Source organism: Hylobates moloch, unplaced genomic scaffold (assembly GCF_009828535.3).
Source record: "Hylobates moloch isolate HMO894 unplaced genomic scaffold, HMol_V3 SCAFFOLD_3, whole genome shotgun sequence".
In the NCBI taxonomy this organism is placed as follows: Eukaryota; Metazoa; Chordata; class Mammalia; order Primates; family Hylobatidae; genus Hylobates; species Hylobates moloch.
In genome coordinates, this window is record NW_026652278.1 from 71,378,657 (window position 1) to 71,396,726 (window position 18,070).

The window sequence follows — 18,070 nt, forward strand, 5'->3', positions numbered from 1 at the left end:
AATTAAAACCAGAGGTTTACAGTGAAGCAACAGGTGACCTCTAGCTAGAGGTAGGAAATTTTCCAATGAGAAGTGTTTGGTTTTGCCTTTGCAGAATACAGGTGGGGACATGTATTTACCTTCAAAAACTGGATCATACGTTTCAACTTTCACTGGGAGAAAGAGCAGGCATCATGTTTCAGGAATTGCAGTATATTGTAACCAAATGGGTACGCTTGAAAAGAGCTGCAGAATGGGCATCCCACTGTGTTCTGAATGAAACTGTGTGTGCCAGGAGGACAAGGTTTCCTTGGGCTTCCATGCCTAATCTCCCATACTTCTGCTACTTGCTCTGCATCATGGCTCTGGTTTGGACAGAGGGTCTTCTATGCATGCTTGTTCACTGGAGTGTGGGAAGTTTGGGAGAGAAGAAATCCATGGATTTATGGTCTTCTATCCCCTGAGAAACCCCTGGACAACAAGGACCTGGATTTTCCCTGAGATTAGGACAAATGAACAAACAGAAGAGATAAAGTATTTATTAGGTAAAGATGATTCTACCATCCTGGAAAGGCCAATCATCATGTCTCTGCTTAAAAATAAGACCCAGGCATATTTGTTTCAATGTATATGGCTGGGCTAACACTTCTTAGCTTTCTTGCCTTCAACTTGTTACCCAACTTAACCAAACAAAAATTCAGAGATTGCCACTCTGGGTGCTGATACTGGAAACAAAAGAACAAGATAGGCTCTTCAAGGAGCTCACTTTGTATCAGAGTGATAAGATGTAATACAGACACCAAATAACGATGTAGCACTGAAGCACTTGGAAACTATATTCCGCAAGTGGTGTGGAAGTACAAAGAAGAAAATGATTAATATCTCTGGGAAAGTAGAAATGATCCACGGTGTCCATGAAAGCTTAACATAGGAGCTGATATTTAAGCTGAGCTTGAAAAGTGAGTGTAGTTGGGCAAGATGGAAAACATAGAGCCTTGTGTTTCAAAAGGGTCTTCTCAGCAGTGTTGTGCCTAAGAGCATGGCATCATGTATTCATCACCCACCAGGAGTGTCCCAGGAAGGGACAGCAGTAAAACCTCCAAGGGTGCCTTCAGTTACTCAGAGATTGTTTTTAGGAATCTTCTATGTCCGGAGCACTGGACTACACAATAAATCTTATGATGATGTGGTTAGGGTATTGAAACTTCACTTTTATTTATTTCCTCTCTCCTTTTCTTGTGTTTTCTTTCCCCTATGAAAATAACTTATTAAAGGAGCTCACTTTATAAGTATACACATGTCCAAACCTCTAACTTTGTAGTAGTAACAAAGTTCTTGTATCATATCACAGTTGGCCATGCCCTCAAGTTGATTTTTATAATACCACTGCTGTGAACTGCCTTGGGATGTGGTGAAGGGCAGTGGAGCAGGAGAAAAAGAAAGAAATAGAGATGGATGGGAAGATTTGCACTAGAAAGCAAGGTCTTTGAATACCATTACCTGTAGGGAATGAAGAAACATGGTAAATAATTTGGGAGGGCAACATAACAATGTCTAAGTTTTAGAAAAAGAATACTGTTAGTAGATGACTAGAGAATGGCCAGAAATAGAAGGAAAAGGGATTAGTTAGGAGGATAAGGTATGAAATATGATGTGCTGAGAAACAGCTACACCAGTGGTTGTGAAAATAAGCAGGGGGGGCAGATTGGAGAAATATTCACTGAGGACTCATTCACTGTAGGAGGTGATGGTGTGGAAGTAAGATATCAAGACTGATGTTGATGCTTCTCTCTTAAGCAAAGTTGTGAATGTTGTGTTATTTCTGACATAGAAAATCCCGAAAGAGGGATAGATTTGGGGAATCGCATGGATGCAGTTCTTTTTTATTTTTTTTTCTTTTTGAGACGGAGTCTCGCTCTGTCGCCCAGGCTGGAGTACGGTGGCACGATCTCGGCTCACTGCAAGCTTTGCCTCCTGGGTTCCCGCCATTCTTCTGCCTCAGCCTCCCCAGTAGCTGGGACTACAGGCGCACGCTGCCATGCCTGGCTAATTTTTTGTATTTTTAGTAGAGATGGGGTTTCACCATGTTAGCCAGGATGGTCTCGATCTCCTGACTTCGTGATCCACCCGCCTTAGCCTCCCAAAGTGTTGGGATTACAGGCATGAGCCACCGCACCCGGCTGGATGCAGTTCTTAACATAATGAGTGTGAGGTGTCTGTGAGGTGTTCAGGAGGATTGCAAAGATGTTTCCAGAGACAAATGCTTAACACTCAAGGAACCACTAGATTTTAAAGAGAAGGGAGGGAAAAGGTAAGGGAAGAAAAATCATTGAGTAAAAGCCAAAATTGTCAGAAAGGTAGGAGAAACTAAAGGAAGGGAAATTATATTTACCTAGTATTTATTTTAAATCAAATGCTACAAAGAACTTAACCTGGGTTATGCCATTTAATCCCCACAGTAAGCTTAAAAATAATTTTACTCCACTTTATACATGTGATTGGAAGGTTTCAAAATATTAACTGACATTTCCCTGCAATTTCTTTATACCCATAGGCCTTTTCCCATGTGGCATCCATTGGCTCATAGAACAGATGTTACAAGAGAAAGTAGGAGAAACAGACTTTTGATTTAAAGAGCCTAGACTTTTAATGTTCAAAAATAAATAGCTCTAGGAAATTTGAAAGGAGAGAGATTTGTGTCTCTGGTTCTCAGTGCTCTGGGAAACAGAAAGGCCTGGGACCATGGTGTGTCCAGGCTGATGGGTCACGGGCAGCCTCACAGGATTCCACATGTCCAACAAGGTAAAAGAGGAGAAGGATTCAAAGCAAGAGTGGCGTGGGAGTGAGGAAGATCTCTAAAAACCCGCTGAGCTTCTTATTGCCCTATAAAGCTGTGTATCAGTGGACTGCCTCTTTTTTTTGTTTTTAACCAAAGTTTTTTTTTTTTTTTTTTTTTTTTTTTTTTGGGGGTCAATCTCTTTCCCCGTCCCCAAGGCCGGAGTGCAGTGGCGTGATCTCGGCTCACTGCAAGCTCTGCCTCCCGGGTTCACGCCATTCTCCTGCCTCAGCCTCTCCGAGTAGCTGGGACTACAGGCGCCCGCCACCACGCCCGGCTAATTTTTTGTATTTTTAGTAGAGACGGGGTTTCACCGTGGTCTCGATCTCCTGACTTCGTGATCCGCCCCCCTCGGCCTCCCAAAGTGCTGGGATTACAAGCGTGAGCCACCGCGCCCGGCCTTGGACTGCCTCTTATACACTCAAAAAAGGCATGAGCTAGCTCAGATAGGGGTAAGCTTGAGGAGGCCTTGGGTTCAGAAATGAGAGATGGCTCCAAAGCAACCTTCATGGACTCACAACAAAAGACCAGATGGGAATAGGCATCTCGGCAGATGTCAGTGTGGGAGGATCCTGACTAACCCCAAATGAGAAATCCTCAACTAAAACCTGAACTGTCTGACTCCCTGAGAACAAAGGAAGAGCCTTGGTGGGGTGGTAGGGAAACCCTGAAAAGATTAAGGTTGTCTATTTGCCTGCCAATAGAATGGGAGCTTAAAATATTGAAAAAAAAAGGAAATTCTATTTTTTGCGCTGCTAAATTTACAGTCAAAGATTTGTGCTTGCAATCATCAGTAAAACTGCATCTAGGGGAGGCAGTTAAGTGGATTTCCAAAGGCCATGCAGCTGCACAATGATGGAGCTTGTATATAAGCTTAGGTCTTCTTGGGTCAAGAATCTTTGCTCATGTTGCTATTCCATTTGGATTGCACATTCCTGTTTTCTAGAGTCAAGGGGAAAGTGGTCAGCTGTGTCAGGCTTTTGGGTCTCGCCAGGAGGGTGTTCCTAATCTTTCCTGCTTCTGTTTCTCTGCAGTGCTAAGGGCAGATGACAGAGTAAATCAGGTGAAGACCTGACCCAGGCCTTCCTCTAGAAACTCCACATTGCTGCCATCTGGATGTGGTTTGGATGTGTGTTGCCTCCAAACCTCATGTTGAAATGTGATCTTCAATGTTGGAGATGGGGTCTAGTGGGAGGTATTGGATCATAGGCATGGATCCCTCATGAACGGTTTAATGCCATCCCCTTGTTGATGAGTGAGTTCTTGCTCAGCTCATTCATGTGAGATCTGTTTGTTTGAAAGAGTCTGGGACCTCTCCTTTCTCTCTCTTGCTTCCTCTCTTGCTGTGTGATATATTGAGCTTCCCTTCACCTTCTGCCATGACAGTAAGTTTCCTAAGGCCTTACCAGAAGCTGAGCAGATGCTGGTGCCATGCCTGTACATCTTGCAGAACCATCAGCCAAATAAACCCCGATTTTAAAGAAATTACCCAGCCTCAAGTGTTTCTTTATAGCAAAGTGGAACAAAACAACACACATCTATTCTTTCAAGAAGTAGCAATCCAGTCACTACTTCTTCTGGCATATGAAGAGAAAATTTAGGGATAGATAAAAACATAAGTTGAAGAAGGAAAGAAAGTACATTTTAAAAGTTTATATTTTAAAGCATTTTTTTGTCATTGCCAAGTAAAAGAGGTCTGTTGAAATGGGGAAAGGAAAGGATTGAGGTCTTTTAAAAATAATTATTTAATAAAAATTTACTATATGCCAGGACCTTAATATTAGTGCTACTGAAAGTGTGGCCCATGGACCAATATGGTTAATATCACTTGGAAACTTGTTAGAAATTCTTGTCTATGAATTCTTAGGCTCCATTCCAGACCTACAGAATCAGAATCTCTTGAAATGGGGCCCAGAAATATGTGTTTTAATAAGCTCCTCAATTGGCTATTATGCACGTTAAACTTGCTGAAGCGATGCTGTAGAAATATGAAAAGCAATTGACCAGAGATGAGGAAATGGATTACGGAGAATTATGGGTCCAGGAGAAGTTGGAAATTATAAGCATGCAAAGTAGCTCATCATCGTGGCCAGAGGATTCTCAATGTGAGCTCTTGGTAACAAGCTTGGGGATGGATGCTAAGAGAAGTGAGGGGTGTGTTTATCTAAGATTCATGAAATCAGCAGGACACGTGAGCAAAAGGTCAAGAAGCAGATGAAACTGAGGAGTTTGAGAAGAAACTACTAAGAGAGTGTCCTTGATTTGATTAAACCACATTAACCACATGGGCATAGGATGGAAACGATCCCAGGATGGAGGGAGGTGATGAGGAGCCTTATCCAAAGCTAAGAGACTTAAGGATACAATGACACCTAAGTGTCAATTTCCTGCAGTGAATAACAGGAGAGGTGGAGATTGATAGGGTCAGGTAAAGATGTGATGGTACAAGTCATTTTCTGAAGTGGGATGAAAGTGAGAGACAGTAGAAGTCTCTTGCATTCTTAATCACAATTGAATTCATATTTTTTTCTGATTTCGTAAAGAGACCTGGTCATGCCCAATATGGGAACAAATTACTAGGAAACCAGAAAGAGAATTCCATTTCTTTAATCTTTTTATTGGCATTATACTTCTGTGTCCCACCTCCTATGCCCCTGCCCGTCTCAGATTCTACTGTTTCCTGAAGGTGACTAAACCTACAATCCACTTCCATCTCTCAACTTGCGAATTAAAGTGGAGTGTCAGGATCTGCACACAAACCCCATTTCTCCATGATTTGTGTGTGTGTGTGTGTGTGTGTGTGTGTGTGTATGTGTGTTTAATTTTGCATATCTAGAGAAATCACTTGACTTCTATGTGTTGCATTAGGCCACTGTTGTTAACAACAGTGGCGTCATTTTGATGTGCTCCGTGAGGCAGTGGGCACTTTGAGGTTGAAAGATAGAACAGACACAGATAAATAGTATCCTGAGCAGGCTGCTATTGCACCATTATTGCCAGCAATTATTTCACCAAGTGACACATCAGATAAAAAGTCAGCCACCTTCCTCCAGGAAGCGCCTTGGTAGCTACAACCAGACTTCTGTCTGATTTCTTTTTCTTAAATGGACAGAAGCTTGTTATTTCTCTCACTGGAGGCTTCTGCCTCCCTCTTCATTGTCTCCATTGTTGTAAGTGGAGTCGAGGTTTTAGATGCTGGCTTTATGGGACCTTGCAGGGGTTTGATGCTGACTCTTTCCCGGGATGAGCTATGTAGTAGCCTTTTCATTCGTCCTTTTCAGGTTTCCTTTTTGCTCAGTTCCTCCCCAACCTGTCATTATCCTTTACGGTTTTCCTTTTCTGGTTTTGGGAATGCAGATTAGAAACTGAACAGCCGTGTCTCAAGAAGACAGCATTGGATGGGCTCTTACTTTGATCAACACGCACAGCAGTATGTGCAAGGCATTGTCTTAAGCATAGCAACCACTATTAACTCACCCAATCTTCATAATAATGATGGTAGGTGCCATTATTATCAGCCCCATTTTTTTCAAGCAGGGAAACTGAGGAACAGGGGTTAAACAGAGGCTGCACAGCTAATGTTTAACACAACAGGATTCAAACAGGCAATTTGGCTAGAGAGATTACCTGGCTGCCTTCCTGGCTGTGTGTGCTTATGGGAGGGATGTGGTCAGGCTTCAGCACCAGGAGTTGGAAGTGGGATAACGAGTTTCTGGTTAGGAAATTGCAACAAGGGAGAGGCTAGATGTACCCATTGATAGAGGGTTAGTTCCAGTGCCAGGGATGGAGTAAGGGCCCATATCTAAACCAGCCAATTCACTGAGAGATGCACGTGGATGTGAGGGATATGGAGTGAGGGTCAGGGTGGCATAGAGTGGGTTTGGGACCCAAGACAGAAGCTGGCAAGAGAGAGTTATTGGCACATATTCTTAGGGGTTGGCTGTCTAATTGTTGATTCGGTAGCCGCAAATTGAATGTAGCTCAGCCGAAGGAGAACGTTTTCTGAAATCCTTACCTCTCTGTCTCCAAATATAATGTCAGAGGAACTACTTGTCTGGGTAGTCCATATGTGTGTGCGTTTTTCTTTTTTTTCCCCCGTAAAACATTATTTAGACTTTCAGCTTTAAGCAGACTATCAGGGCCTGAAAGTTCTGTCCATGCTTGATTTCCTGGAGTGACTTAAAGAGGGAGTGGTTTAATCAGATGGCACATTGGTGGCAATTACTAAGGCTGAGAACTTCACCCTCCTATTCAGACAGGGACTGAGAAAGTGTGTCTTAGATGGCTTTTCACCATACATGTGGCAGAGTATTGTTACCTCTTCACCTCCTTTTCTCCTTTCCCCATTCCTACTCTTAGGAATTGGGCTTTGGTAAAACTGACTAAAGAGGTAGATTATCACCTAAAATGTTTTAATTGTGTTGAAAATATAGTAAAGCAAAGGTTTGCCTTGTAGGTGTTCCCAAATGTTGGTTAATTGTTGGATTTATACATGTGCCATAATTCCCACTAGTACTTTTTTTTTTTTTTTTTTTAGTTTTAACTTTTAAGCTTTTAAAAGTGAAGTCAACCAGAAGGTTAGGGTATATTAGGGTATATGGGAAATAATTTTCCAACAATTCTCATGTAAACTTAAATTTTAGATCCTTCTTTGGAGTAAAATGGGTTGAGGCTTTTCAATGTTTGCAAGGTTATTTCTGAGTTGCAAAAGATCTCTCTCTGTTTTTCCCTGTATTCCTATATTCCTCCTGTATTCCTCATTCAATCACGGCAGCAGCAATCCCATGAAAGCATGAAGATACTCTTTTCTTGCATCTGTAGTGGAAACCATAGCAGCAGGCAGTAACTGTTTCATGTGTCAAATAGATGCATTCCCATTAATTTATAATGTGGACTAGAGAATTTAATTTTCACAAGCATTATTGAGAAACCAAAGCAAAAAAAAAAAGTAATTAAGTTACAAGGATGTGGCAAACGTAAATTAAAGCTATATACTGAAGGCCAGGTGCGGTGGCTCATGCCTGTAATCCCATCACTTTGGGAGGCCAAGGCGGGTGGATCACGAGGTCAGGAGATCGAGACCATCCTGGCTAACCCGGTGAAACCCCATCTCTACTAAAAATACAAAAAATTAGCCAGGCATGGTGGCGAGTGCCTGTAGTCCCAGCTACTTGGGAGGCCAAGGCAGGAGAATGGCGTGAACCTGGGAGGTGGAGCTTGCAGTGAGCCGAGATCGCGCCACAGCACTGCAGCCTGGGCAACAGAGTGAGACTCCATCTCAAAAAAAACAAAAAAAAAGCTACATACCGAAACAAAAGCAGACAAATCCATACATTGGTCCACCAAAAAGTGAGCAGCCTAGGACTATAGAAAACTTTATATTACCCAAAGAGTTGGGGAGAGTCAGTTTATCATCAGTTTTGGCAGGAGTGGGAGTAGAGGGGAAATAACTTTCCAGTAAACAAAAAACATTGTCTGCACAGAGTTTAAAGGGAACGTGTGAAGGTTTCTGAACTATCCTATATCTACTCTTTCTTCTTATGGAACAGTCCTGTCATTTTCCTCTAGAAAATTGCCTCCTGTATTTTCTGGCTATGTGTTCAAGGAGCTATAATACCCACCCCCAGATCCAGGGATGGGCACTTAATACAAGCCAGGATAAGGAATATGTACCCTTGGAAATTTCCTGGACTAATAATTAATAGAATGTTATAAGCCTGGAGCTGCCATTGCCAAGGGCTAAAGCTGGGAGGTGAGTCAGTCACGTTGAGCCAGGCGAGCACTGTGGGCTGAGCAGGGGCTGCAGGGCAGTGGGAGTGCAGATTGAAAAAATGCAGACCGGGGCGCTACTCATTTCTCCAGCTCTGATGTGCTGTTGTACCAGGGGTCTAATCAGGCCTGTGTCTGCCTCCATCTTGAATAGCCCAGATAATTCATCTAAACAGCCTTCCTATAGCAGCTCCCCACTCCAGGTGACCAGACAGGTGTTTTAGACCAGTGTTGTCTCACGGGACATTGATACAGCAGCTAAGTTGATTGGTGCTGGGGCAGCCACAGTAAGTGTGGCTGGTTCAGGGGCTGGCATTAGAACAGTGTTTGGCAGCTTGATCATTGGCTATGCCAGAAACCCGTCTCTCAAGCAGCAGTTCTTCTCCTATGTCATTCTGGGCTTTGCCTGAGGCCTTGGGGCTCTTCGGTTTGATGGCTGCCTTCCTCATCCTCTTTGCCCTCTCTGACGGTCACCTGCCTATACCTGCTGCTGCAACTCCACATCATTCCTGGTGCTGGGGTGTGCTAAGCTTTACCATTAAATACATTTCTCAAACAAACAAACAAAAACCAGGAGAGCTTGCTTGAGAATGAAGTCAGTGCAGAAGAAAGCAGACTCTAGAAACAAAACCACCTGATCTTTGACAAACCTGACAAAAAAAAGAAATGGGGAAAGGATTCCCTACTTAATAAATGGTGCTGGGAAAACTGGCTAGCCATAGGTAGAAAACTGAAACTGGATCCCTTCCTTACACCTTATACAAAAATTAATTCAGGATGGATTAAAGACTTAAATGTTAGACCCAAACCATAAAAACCCTAGAAGAAAACCTAGGCAATACCATTCAGAACATAGGTGTGGGCAAGGACTTCATGATTAAAACACCAAAAGCAATGGCAACAAAAGCCAAAATAGACAGATGGGATCTCATTAAACTAAAGAGCTTCTGCACAGCAGAAGAAACTAACATCAGAGTGAACAGGTAACTTACAGAATGGGAGAAAAATTTTGCAATCTACCCATCTGACAAAGGGCTAATATCCAGAATCTACAAAGAAGTTAAACAAATTTACAAGAAAAAAAAACCCCATCAAAAAGTGGGCAAAGGATATGAATAGGCACTTCTCAAAAGAAGGCATTTATGCAGCCAACAGACACATGAGAAAATGCTCATCACTTGTTGTCAGAGAAATGCAAATCAAAACCACAATGAGATACCATCTCACACCAGTTAGAATGGCAATGATTAAAAAGTCAGGAAACAACAGATGCTGGAGAGGATATGGAGAAATAGGAACGTTTTTACACTGTTGGGAGTGTAAACTAGTTCAACCATTGTGGAAGGCAGTGTGGTGATTCCTCAAGGATCTAAAACTAGAAATACCATTTGACACAGTGATCCCATTACTGGGTATATACCCAAAGGATTATAAATCATGCTGCTATAAAGACACATGCACATGTATGTTTATTGCAGCACTATTCACAATAGTAAAGACTTGAAACTAACCCAAATGTCCATCAATGATAGACTGGATTAAGAAAATGTGGTACATATACACCATGGAATACTATGCAGCCATAAAAAAGGATGAGTTTATGTCCTTTGCAGGGACATGGATGAAGCTGGAAACCATCATTCTCAGCAAACTATCACAAGGACAGAAGGATAGAAAACCAAACACCGCATTTTCGCACTCATAGGTGGGAAATGAACGGTGAGAACACTTAGACACGGCGGGGGAAGAAACATCACACCTCAGGGCCTGTTGTTGGGTGGGGGCAGGGGGAGGGATAGCATTAGGAGAAATACCTATTGTAAATGACAAGTTAATGGGTGCAGCAAACCAACATGGCACATGTACACATATGTAACAAACCTGCATGTTGTGCACATGTGCCTTAGAAATTAAAGTATGATTAAAAAAAAAAAAGAAGAAGAAACAAAGAAAAACAGTCAACTGGCTGGGCATGGTGGCTCATGCCTGTAATCTCAACACTTTGGGAGGCCAAGGCAGGTGGATCACAATGTCAGGAGATCAAGACCATGTTGGGTAACATGGTGTAACCTCGTCTCTACAGAAAAAAAATACAAAAAATTAGCCAGGCATGGTGGTGGGCGCCTGTAGTCCCAACTCCTTGGGAGGCTAAGGCAGGAGAATGGCGTGAACCCGGGAGGTGGAGCTTGCAGTGAGCCGAGATCACGCCACTGCACTCCAGCCTGGGTGACAGAGTGAGACTCCTTCTCAAAAAAAAAAAAAAAAGGAAAAGAGTCAACCTTTGTATATTAACTTTTTGTCCTGAAAACTTGCTATACTCACTTATTTGTTACAGAAGCGTTTAAAAAAATTATTTGTTATTTTCTACATAGACAATCACATTGTCTACAGACAATATGGTTTCTTTCTTCCCCAACTATATGCCTTTTATTTTAGCTTTTTATTCTACTACACTAGGAGCTTCAAGTATGGTGTAAGTAAGAGCGGGGAGAAGGGCCATTCTTGCTTTGGTCTCAGTCTTATGGAGAAAGCACCCATTTTTCCCCATTAAGGATGATGTTATCTGGAGGTTTGTTTGTTTTGTAGATGTTCTTTATCTAACTGAGGAAGTGCCCCCAGTTCTATTTTGCTGAAGATTTTTATCAGCAATTGATATAACCATATAAGTTTTCTTCTTTCATCTATAGATGTGGTGGATTATATTGATTGTATTTAGAATGTTGAACCAGCCTTGCATACCTTGAATAAATCCTACTTGACCATTGTGTGTAATTTATATATGGTTGAATTTTATTAGCTAATTTTTTGGGGAATACTTTTTGCTAATATTTTGTCGAAGACACTGGAGGATACTGGTCTGTATTGTACTTTGTTGTAATACCTTTATCTTGCTTTTGGTATTAAAGTAATATTGGCCTCAAAAAAAAAAAACAGGAGAACTTGCTTGAGAATGAAGTCAGTGCAGAAGAAAGCAGACTCTAGAAACACAAAAAGACAACACATGATGTCATTGAGCACACTGAGCTCGCCATGCTGGCCTAAAGCCATGATGCTGGACTTTTAGACGCATAAGCAAATAATCTACCCTTTTTGTTTAAGGCAGTTTTAATCATATTTCCATCCTTTGCCACTGACTAATATAAAACTGCACTTACTCCCTTAAGCTCATGAGACATTTTATAACTAAGGGTATTTTTTTGTTTCTATATCAGCACCAGAAATATATATACAGAAGTACTGGGAAAGAAATATTTAAAGCTCTAGGGCTGGGCAAACTTTTTCTTAAAGTGCCAAATAGTAAAATTTTAGGCTTTGTGGACCAAGAGGCAAAACTCAGGATACTATGTAGATACTTATATAGCCATCTGCAATAGTTTGAATGATAGTGTCCCCTCCAAAATTCATGTTGAAACTTATTCCTAATGCAACAGTCTTAAGAGGTGTTGCACTTGGGAAGTGATTAAGTCCTGAATGTTCTGGCCTCACGAATGGAATTAACACCATTATGAAACAGCTCAAGGCTGAAGGGAGAGCTCTCTTGTCCTTTCATACTTTCCATCATGTGAGAACACAGCCTTCCTCCCCTCTGGAAGATTCAGCAAAAAGGCGCCATCTTGGAAGCAGAGAGCAGCCCTCACCAGATGCCAATCCTGCCGGTGCCTTGACCTTGGACTTCTCAACCTCCAGAAATGTGAGAAATAAATGTGTATTGTTTATAAATTACCCAATCTCATGTATGTTGTTAAAGTAGCACAGAGTAACATAACACACTATTTTAAATGCAACAATTTTAAAAGGTAAAAACCATTCTTAACTCCCTTGCTATAAAAAAAAATCAGCCTCATGTATTTGACCTGCAGGCCCTGCAAAAAAATGGCTTATCTTACTTTGAACATTCTTTCTTTTTCTGTCTGTTAGAAGAAAGTATTTGCTCATTTCATTTTTATCCTTAAAGAATCAGCACAAATATCTCCTTACAATGGCTGTTCCTGAGACTGCATATGTTGGGTCCTATGTTCTCTCTTCCATGCTTTACTTTTCTAGACTCGTAACCTTTACTCAGTTCCTTCCCTCATTTTGACATTTTAAAATTGTGAAACTTCAGGCATATAAGATGCTATAAAATACTAAAGTAAACACTTGTGTAATATGTGTACAACTGAGCATAACAGTTAATAGATGACCCATACATTTGAATCCTATTTTGTACCTTTCCTGAAACACATTTTTCTCTCTGTTAGACAGGTAACTCTCCACCTGTGATTTGGTACCTATCCGTCTTTTCATATCGTTATAATTGTATAACATCTCCAGTTATTCCCATATAGGTGAGTGTAACATTGTTATATGTTTAAAGCTTTATAAAAATATGTGAATTTTTCTAAAATTTACTTTTTTTTGCTTTTTCTTTTTCTCACCTGAGCATTGCATCTGTAAGAGCCATCAAAATTGATTTATGTAGCTACAATTTATTAACTTTTACTGCTCTATTAAACGCATTTGATGAATACACCACACTCTGTCTATTCTGTTGACGAACATCAAGGTCGCTTCCAATTTTTGGCACGCACAAATATGTGCTGCTCTGAAAGTATTTTGCCTGCCACCTTGTGCACATCTGGGAGAACACCTCCATAGTCATCACATATGCAGGGGCAGAATTGCTTGGTTGTAGGTGATGTACATCTTTTTTTTTTTTTTTTTTGAGACGGAGTCTTGCTCTGTTGCCCAGGCAGGAGTGCAGTGGTGCGATCTCGGCTCACTACAAGCTCCGCTTCCCGGGTTCATGCCATTCTCCTGCCTCAGCCTCCTGAGTAGCTGGGACTACAGGCACCCGCCGCCACGCCTGGCTAATATATATATATTTTTTAAGTAGAGACAGGGTTTCATCATGTTAGCCAGGATGGTCTCAATCTCCTGACCTCATGATCTGCCTGCCTCGGCCTTCCAAAGTGCTGGGATTACAGGCTTGAGCCACCGTGCCCAGCCCCTGATGTACATTTTAAAGTATGCTAATGATTACTTTACTTCTGCCCCATAAGTGAACCCATTCCCCTTCTTCTCTGCAGTCTGTAAGAGTACTCATTGCTCCAAATCGTTACTAAAATATGGTATTGTTTAAAACTTTTAAGCCTTTAATGGAGATTTTCAAACATAAAAAAATAGACAAACAACATAATGGATCTTAAGTATCCATTACCCATTTTCAAGAATTATCATCTCATAGTCAGTATTGTTTCATGTGTGCTGATATCCACTTCCCTTATCACATGTCATTTTTCAGCAAACCACAGGCATAAAAATCATTACCGGCTGGGCGCGATGGCTCACACCTGTAATCCCAGCACTTTGGGAGGCTGAGGCAGGCAGATCACCTGAGGTCTGGAGTTCAAGACCAGCCTGACCAACATGGAGAAACCCTGTCTCTACTAAAAATACAAAATTAGCCGGGTGTGGTGGCACATGCCTGTAATCCCAGCCACTCAGGAGGCTGAGGCAGGAGAATCACTTGAACCCAGGAAGGGGAGGTTGCAGTGAGCCAAGATCACGCCATTGCACTCCAGCCTGCGCAACAAGAACGAAACTCCATTTCAAAAAAAAAAAAATTATCATTTAATTTGTAAATATTGTATGGTATTACAACTTTAAGATGTTTTTATTTAAAAAATGACCACAATGCCATTACCACACCTCAAAAAAGATTTCTTACCAGCAAATATCCAATAGTGTCAGTATCATCATAAACATTTTTAATAGTTTTAATCAGTATCAAACAAAATTCACATATTGGAAATGACTAATGTCTCACATATTTTTTCGGTTTGCAGATTCCTTTTCCTATTTTCTGTTTCCCCACTTCCTTTACTTGTTAAAGAAATTAAATGTTTTGTCCTGTAGAATTTCCCACAGACTGGATTTTGCTGATTGCATCTCCATGATGTTGTTTGATATGACCAGTAAGTTGCTAGTTAGGACTATAGGCTACAGGGTTGGTATTGTATTTTTCCATTGTAATGCCTGGTTATCCCTGTGATTTTAGCAGTTGGTACTCAATCTCTATATTCGTAATTTATTTTGTGCTGCAAAATGTTTAATTCTAATTTTCTCACCCTTTCTTAACTAAATAGCTGGAATACTTCTATGAAGAGAAACTTCCCTTCTACTGTTGAGTTACTTAGTAGTAGAGTTCATACAGTAAAAATGAAACAAAAATGATTTGTTTTATAATATTTAACTGTTCTTGAAAAAAATGAGTTGGTTTACAACCACTCTTCAATGATGACTAATAAATTTATTTTTTGTATTATTTTGAATTCAAAATAATAAAGTATAAAAGCTCATGAATTTAAATATAATTGATGGGGTTCAATCCATCTCAGTTCTTATTCTTTCTGATACTCAGATTTTTCAACTTTGTCTGATGGAGCCTCCTTGAGTTGGACCTTGAGTCACTTTGACGGTTTTGATACCTTTCTTGTTATTTTCTATGATAGGATATTGCACACTTATCTTATATTTATCCTTGAAATTATCCACTTCTCCAGGGATCCTTGGGGTGTGTGTGTGTGTGTGTTTGTGTGCATGTGTGTGTGTGTGTGTTTCAGTGGGAATGGCATTTGGCATTTATACTCTGGGCACTGCAAGTTGTTGATGAAATAATTTAATGCTTGTTAATCTGATAGGTATGTAATAGTAGCTCACTGTGGTTTTAATTGGCATTGCTTAGATAATTACTTAGGTTGAGTGTTTGTAGGAATATTCTGATCATGTCAGTTTCTGTTCCAAGTTGTCAATTCACATCTATCATTGATTTTATTCCATTGGATTGTTGTCTTTTTTATTGAGTGTGGAGGGTTCTTTAGATATTTTATATACCTGTTCTTTGTTGGCTATATTTGTTTCAAAAAATTTCTTGCAACCTGTGCCTATTTTTACTGCTGCTATGCTATCTTTTAATGAGAGAATTTCTTAATCTGAATGCAGTTAAGTGTACTTTTCTTTTGTGGGTTGTGCTTTTTCCTATCTTGCAAAATAATTTCCCAAAGAAGAAACCATCATGAATGGTATCAGGAGGAGCCATGCAAATCCTCTCTTGAGTGAAATAACTATAATTGGTAAAAATTATAAAATCAACAGCTATTTAAAGTCTCTGTGAATATTTAACAAAATCTATTAAAGCTGAGTAAGAATAGTGAGTGTCTGTGGCACTTGAGCTATGACCTAATCCCTCTCTCCCCTTTTCCAGCTCGGTGTGGTGGAAGTGCCTTTCTGACTGAGCTTGGTCAATAAGATGGGTCTCTCCATCCAGTTCCCATGTAGGTGCTACTGTATCTCTCTCGCTGAGGCAGGTTACTAGCATTTCTTATACCTGTTTACTTCCATGTAACAGAGGCTAAATTCCAGGTGAATATGGGTAAAAGGTCAGAAGCTCCCTCCCTTTACCCACCCGCTTCTTGTAAAGGCTCTGGCTCAGGTGTAGAAGGCTACGAACACTGGAGTTCTAATTACCCTTGCCTGAGCGTGTTGGTAAGGTGAAGTTTTCATGCTTGGGGAGGCAAGAAAAGACCAGAGGCTGCTGCCTCCACCCAGGACTCTGCCCATAAATCAAGGATGTCACTCAAGAGTAGCATGCCACTGTCCCCACCCCTACCTCTGGAGAAGTGGCCTAAAATTTTTGCTCAGGAGAAAAATCAGACCATAAGAACAGAAAGATCCAACGCTCTCCCCAGTGGAACTGACTTCATTTGAAACAGACTGTAGAAAAGTTCAAGCCTAAGTGCACTCTCAAAAACAATGGAGATTTCACATGTAAGCAGTTAAAAGGATGTTGGTAGAACCATGAAAGCATCAGTTAAACTGTAGGCCAACTAGTTAGTAGGAAAAAAAAACAACAACAACAAGAAAAAAGACAGCCAAGAAGAGCCCTCCTGGAGTCAAAACAAATTTCAGTGACTTGCTTCAAAAACCACCCCTATGAGGGGCTCTTACATTATTAGATGAGACCTTGAAGCTATTTATGCACCATATCATTGTCAAAAACAAGAGAACAATCAGCCTACAATTTAGTGTACCCCAACAGCTGGATGTGATACCAAGAGAGGCAAGCAGCTTAACTTAGAAACCCATAAAGAGACTGCCAGAAAGCCCCACCAAAGCCACTGTAAATCCCAGGGTGACTATCTCCATCCCTAGGCTGTACCCTCTCAGGAGCAACATCAAAGGTGTCACACTGCAGGGAGAAATAGAATGTATTAAATGAGTTCAAGGAAGTGAGTAAACAAATCAACAAGCAAACCAACAATGAAAAAGTACCTAAGAAACTATACTAATAAAGTTAATATTTTTTAAAACTCTATAATGTATAGCTGTTCTCCTTTCTTCTCTTGGCTTCTTCATAAGACATAAAGTTATATAAAGTAATAATTATAACAAACTATAATTGGGAAGAAAAATCAGTATCCAGAGTTGCTACAATACAGTATTTTAAATATCCAGTTTTTTACAAAAAATATGAGACATGCAAAGGAAGGAGAAAGAGTAAACTGCACACAAGATCATTAGATGGCAACAGGAACTACTTAAAGAGTACTAAGATGTAGGACTTAGCAGACAAAGCTTTCAAAACAGTTATTATAAATAAGTTATAAGATCTAAAACATACTGTGCTTAAAGAAGTTAAGGAAGGTATGATGACAATGTCATAACAAATAGAGAATGTCAATAAGTATAAAGAAGTTTTATTTTTTTAAAGAAGAACAAAATGGAAATGTTTAGTGAAATAGCACAATGCAGAAATAAAAATTGCACTAGAAGGACTCAGTAGTAGATTTCAATTGTGAGAAGAAACAGCTAAGTTGAAGACAGACTGATAAAGAATATGCATGATGGTGCGTGCCTGTAGTCCCAGCTACTTGGGAAGCTGAGGCAGGAGAATCACTTGAACCCAGGAGGTAGAGGTTACAGTGAGCCGAGATCGCACCACTGCACTCCAGTCTGGTGACAGAGCAAGATTCTGAAAAAAAAAAAAAAAGAATATGCAATACAATACAAAGGTACAAAGGAGAGAAAAGCAGAATAAATAAAAATAATCAGAGTCTAAACAGAAAGTAGAATAAATAAAAATAAACAGATGTGGGACACCATTAAAGATATGAGGGAGGAGAGAGTGGAACAGGAAAAAATATTTAAAGAAATAATGGCCTGAGATTTTCCAAATTTGATGAAAATCCTCAATCTACACATTCAGGAAGCTTAATGGACTCCAAGCAAAATAAACAAAAAAGATTCACTCTCATACACATCACAGTAAAAATGATGTAAGACAAAGAGAAAGCAGCAAGAGAAAAACAGTTCTTCACAACAGTGATCCTTATTAAGATTAACAACTTACGTCATATCAGAAATTATGGAGACCAGAGGGCAATAGAATTGTGTATTGAAAGTGCTGAAAGAAAAAAAAAGGCAAACAAGAATCATTCATCCAGC

The 18,070-nt window shown here is 40.4% G+C and overlaps 1 pseudogene; it reads left to right on the forward strand.

Annotated features, from left to right (window-relative positions):
• Positions 1-8,646: 8,646 nt before the first annotated feature.
• Positions 8,647-9,172, forward strand: LOC131383161 (ATP synthase F(0) complex subunit C1, mitochondrial-like; annotated as a pseudogene).
• The last annotated feature ends 8,898 nt before the right edge of the window (positions 9,173-18,070 follow it).